The 5,370-nt window shown below is 48.2% G+C and overlaps 1 pseudogene across 1 annotated transcript; it reads left to right on the top strand.

Moving 5' to 3' along the window:
- The first annotated feature begins 3,057 nt into the window (after positions 1-3,057).
- On the top strand, positions 3,058-5,095 carry LOC308467653 (annotated as a pseudogene). Its single transcript has 2 exons — positions 3,058-3,854; positions 5,025-5,095. The product of its transcript is annotated as an uncharacterized misc_RNA (transcript).
- Positions 5,096-5,370: the final 275 nt, after the last annotated feature.

Raw genomic sequence — 5,370 nt, 5'->3', positions numbered from 1 at the left:
GAATATGTACGGGGGTGCGACCGCTGCCAAAGGGCAAAGGGGGAGCGGGCTGCCCCCGCAGGATTACTGGAACCCTTACCCACGCCGGGAAAACCCTGGGAGGTGGTATCCATTGATTTTATGACAGATTTGCCCAAGTCCCGGGGAAAGACAGCGGTCATGGTAGTGGTCGACCTACTGACAAAAATGTGCCATTTTATAGCTTGCTCACATGCTGTAACGGCAGAGGAAACAGCCCGGTTGTTTGTGGAGCACATATTCCGGCTGCATGGCGCCCCCTTGAGGGTTATCTCCGACCGTGGAAAACAATTTACTTCCCGGTTCTGGAGGAAGCTCATGAGCTTGCTGCAGGTGGAGGTGGGTTTCTTGACGGCGAGACATCCAGAGACCAACGGGCAAGCAGAAAGAGCGAACAGTATACTCCAGCAATACCTACGCTGCTACGTCAGCAAGAGGCAGAACGATTGGGTAGAAAAACTGGCGCTGGCTGAATTCGCGTACAACAATGCGGAACACGTGTCCACGGGAATGAGCCCATTCATGGCCAACCATGGGTGTCATCCCAGGGCCTTCCCGGGGAGTGGGGAGGAAAACTGGAGTGTACCCGCTGCAGAGCAGTTTGTGGAAGAAATGGAGGCCCTCACCAGCAACTTAAGATGAACTTGGAGCGGGCCAAGGAAACTTACAAGAGGCAGGCAGACAAGCACCGCAGGGAAGGGGAGACCATACGGGTGGGGGACCGGGTGTGGTTGTCCACCCAAGGGCTACCTTTCAAAGGGGGGTGCAAGAAGTTGCAGCCCAGACGGCTGGGACCTTTTGAGGTAACACAGCAAGTAAATCCCGTGGCATTTAAGCTCAAGTTGCGTGATAGCATGAAAATACACCCGGTTTTCCACAGGTCCCTGCTCTCACCGCATAGGGAGGGGCGGGAATTCCAGGGGCAAGAGGGAGAAGTCACCACACACCCGCAGGTAGAAGAAAGGGAACACCATCACAGGGCCACGGAAATACTGGACTCAAGGTGGCGAGGGCGCCGGGTGGAGTATTTGGTAGTGTGGGAGGGGGAACCCGGGTCCGAAAACACGTGGGTTCCCACGAAAGCCTTCGAGGACAGGTATCTGGTGGAGGTATTCCACCGCTGGTTCCCGGACAAACCCAAACCCCTGGAGAGATTCTGGGAGGAGCAATTTGAAACCACAGATGATGATGAGGTTTTTGAGGGATTTTCTGACTCCGAGGAGGAGGGAGGAGAGGTTTCGGAGGAAGAAGAATCAGACTGGGAGGACCACCCCGTTGGCAGGTGTAAGAGCGGGTGGGAAGCGGGTTTCGAATCCACAGAAGATGGTGACAGTTCCTTCCGGGGGTTCCCCGCCTCGTCGGCCGACGAAGGGGACGAAATTGATCCCACAGGTCGGTCCAGGGGTGGAGGGGATTCTGGGGGGGGGAGGTGGATGTCAGGGAACTGACATCGGAGCGAGAGGCGAAGGGGAGGCTTCTAGATGATGCTGGAGAAGGACCCAGCAGCAGGGGGAGAAACAGCTCAGTAGAGGGGGAAGCATTTAAGCGCAACACCAGGGATAAAGGGGGGCAGAGGGGGGAATCGGAGAGAGGGCTCCAGGACTCTTCACTGGAACTCAGTGAGGAGGGGACAGGTCCTCCGCTACCCACGCCCTCCCTGTGCAGAAGACTCCCGCGCAGTGAGAGGAGGAGGAGACTGGGTGTCAAACAACTTTTATGTTGGAAGAGGTTCAAGAAACGCCCACTGACGGATTCTGCCAGCGACTGAGGCAGTCACAATTAGAAAGGGCTGTGCAGTCAGAAAGGTTTAACAAGGCAAATTAGCCTAGAGAGGCACCAGTTTACGCACGAGTAACTCATACTCATCACAATATGTATCCATGTTTGTTAACTGATGTGGTTAAACGTTTTTCTTTGTAAAAAAACCCCAAAAAAATAGACTGAGTTTTAGCACACATGAAAAACTTAAAACAAATACTTATTTCCTGATGAATAGCCTTTGGACTACAGTAAAGGTAAAGGGACCCCTGACCATTAGGTCCAGTCGTGACCGACTCTGGGGTTGTGACGCTCATCTCGCTTTACTGGCCGAGGGAGCCGGCGTACAGCTTCCGGGTCATGTGGTCAGCATGACTAAGCCGCTTCTGACAAACCAGAGCAGTGCATGGAAACACTGTTTACCTTCCCACTGGAGCGGTACCTATTTATCTACTTGCACTTTGACGTGCTTTCGAACTGCTAGGTTGGCAGGAGCAGGGACCAAGCAATGGGAGCTCACGCCGTTGTGGGGATTTGAACCGCCAACCTTCTGATCGGCAAGTCCTAGGCTCTGTGGTTTAACCCACAGCGCCACCCGCATCCCGTAACTTAAATAGAAAACTATCTTTAGAAAGATATTTCCTCCAAAAGCATTTTATTTTAAAAATCCAATTTAAATAAAAAAAATTGATTTAAATTTTTAAAAAGATTTATTTTTTTAATTAAAAAAATCATTGATTTTTATCCACCCTGTTGGGTGTACACATTGAATGTGTCAAACCTGAAAAATACCTCTTGCAAGAGCAGCCATAGGAGGTGCGCTCTAGTAGAGGCAACTCCAATGAATTTCATTTAATATTTCCCATCATCCTCAGCTTGGCTATGTGCCCTGGTTCTTCTTGAATAAGAGGCATTCATCAGTCTTCCATGAATTCTTCCCTTCTCCTTATCAGACTCTTGTATAAAGAGGACTGTCAAGGTAGGGAAAGATACTCCACCTCGTAATAATCCTAATTGTTTTAGCTAATCTCTTGGCTGAAAGATAGAAAATTAATATTTGTGTGCCTGCTTCTTAGCCTAATCATGTTTCTTCCCACTTTAATGCAGTTCTGTAGAGTAACACTAAAGACACCCTAACTCAGGCTTCCTCAAACTCGGCCCTTCAGATGTTTTGAGACTACAATTCCCATCATCCCTGACCACTGGTCCTGCTAGCTAGGGATCATGGGAGTTGTAGGCCAAAAACATCTGGAGGGCCGAGGTTGAGGAAGCCTGCCCTAACTCCTCGAGATGTTGAACTTGCTCCCAGCTTCGGAGTACCTGGTATAAAAGAGACAACTCTAAAAAAGTCACAGTGCTCCAAAGCGTCACCAGTTGCATCAAGTTGCTTTAGAGATAGCATTCATGATCATCATTATCACATTACAGAATTGCTTGGCGACTAAGCAGGGAGCAGCACACGGAGATAAGGGGGAAAGCAAGTACTCTGCAGCCTGTGCCTCTCCCATCCCTGTGCATCATGAGTTCAACAAGTACAGAATGTAATGCAACCCAGCACGGCAACAGCAAGAGGGGCAGTCACAACACCTCTGCAAGACCTCATAATACTCTGGACAAGATGATGGTGGGAACTGCTTCTGAACCCTGTATCCCCTCCTCCTCCTCCTCCCTGCCATCCACTTCCTCCCTGGCCTTACCTTTATTACAAACTGCCCTTACTGGCTCCCCTCCTGTTGCAGGGCTGAGTTTTATGGAACAAACTACTCCTTTCGGTGGTAGCAAAGGACCTGAGCACCAGGCGGTTCAGAGAAAGTATTGTGGATGCAAGACTCGCTCTGTGCAAACCTGTAATCAAAGGAAAATAGCTGTTGCAGCTGCACAAGTAGAACCACGCAGCCTTAATGATAGAAGAATTGATGTGGAAGTAGTTGACCTCACTTGCGAAACTTCAGAATCTATAGTTGTTGATCTTACATAAGACGATTCTGTTGTGCTTATTGGAGAGAGTGGGCAGCAGCCCAATAGAGAGTTCAGACGTCAACCATTGTCTGACAGCCTCATATTTAGTGGTGGTGGTGGTGATAGCAGACACACACAGAGTGGTGCTCTTGCCACTAGAAAGCTCCCCAGAGAAGTGGGAAGGAGGGAATTTGCAAGATCCTCAGGCACTTTGAGTTGTGGAATTTGCATAGACAGCTTTGCAGAGGTTGTGCAAAGCGGACGGCTTATAGTGTCAACAACATGTGGCCACATCTTCTGTAGTCAGTGCCTCAGCAATTTTCTTAGGCATGCTAACTTTTGCCCAATTTGAAGGAGGAAACTCACTCCAAAGGAGTATCATCCACTTTATATGTGAAGACATGGGTGTTCCTGAACACAGTCTAATGTGGCTTTCATAAACATGAGTGAACTCCAAAGAACACACAAAGTATATATGACTTAAATATGAGAGTTAGCAATTTCACTTTTTTCCAGTAGGCCTCCTTATAGTCCAGTTGTACTGTTTCAGCTTCATTTTGCTTTAAGGTTTTTGCAGCTCACATTTTTTGAGGTCTATAGAAGTTTGAAGAACAACTTGGAGGATATGTTTGCTGTTGCCACATTGCTTTGTGCAGATATCTCATTTCTGTTCTAGTTCTGTTGCTGCTTTGAGAAAAGACTAATGTCTAGTGAACTCATTTATTCAAGACTAGGCTATTCATAGTCATCTATGATAATACAACCTGCAGCTTCTTTTTGCAATTTGCCTTGTAAAAAACCAAAGCCAACCACTCACCGATGGAAGTCTGTTCCACATCTACTTGTTTTCTAGTGGCAAACACCTCTTTCTGTTGATGTAGCCCTAATAAAGACCAAGGTTTATAAAACACTGTGGCTCATTTCTAACGCTGCATGCATAAATGATTTATTACAAATAACTCTTGGTGGTCCGAGTCTTCTCTTTAAGAGAATACAGCCATCATGTTAGATCTGAACAGCTTTTCCTGTCCAGGCATATGCTTATGGAGCAATTCATAATGGAGTCCGTACCTGTCAGATGGCAAAGGTGGTTGCTCACGAGTAACCAGGCAGGTCTCTGACCTGTCTTTTACAGGTTTTATTTAGGTGCAAACTATTTACAGTGCAGAACCCCAAAGTTCATGTTTGCCTCAATTGCTAGCAGAATCCGGGAGTGCTTGTTTCCTGGACCTCCCCCAGCATCAAAGTCTCGTTATGCCCAGCCTTTTCCTTCCCTCTTTGCGCTTTAGACTTCTGCGCAGGGTGGGCGAGGGAAGGGGCGTGCTTCCCTTCTGGCCGGCTTTGCCAGGAGTGGTGCTGAGGCTCCCACCAGCATCCTCTGGTCCTTTCACCTCTTCCCCACTGGAGGTGGGGTTTTCCTCATCACCAGAAGAGGAACTGCTTCGCAAGATTTTTGGAGGCTCTCTGTAACACAACTGCCCCTCTGTTTCCCGCCTCTGTTCTGATGGCAGTTCCCTGACAGTACCAATGTTGCCACTTGGGGCAGAATCAAATCAATATGAGCTAAGCCATTTATGTGAAACACTTCTCATCCTTTTTATTCGACTGTCAGTCAGAAAAAAGTACATTTTGTCA

Source organism: Podarcis pityusensis, assembly GCF_964106645.2.
Source record: "Podarcis pityusensis genome assembly, chromosome: W".
Taxonomy (NCBI): Eukaryota; Metazoa; Chordata; class Lepidosauria; order Squamata; family Lacertidae; genus Podarcis; species Podarcis pityusensis.
The sequence above is the reverse complement of the archived record's forward strand: the minus strand, read 5'-3'. Positions and strand labels throughout refer to the sequence as shown.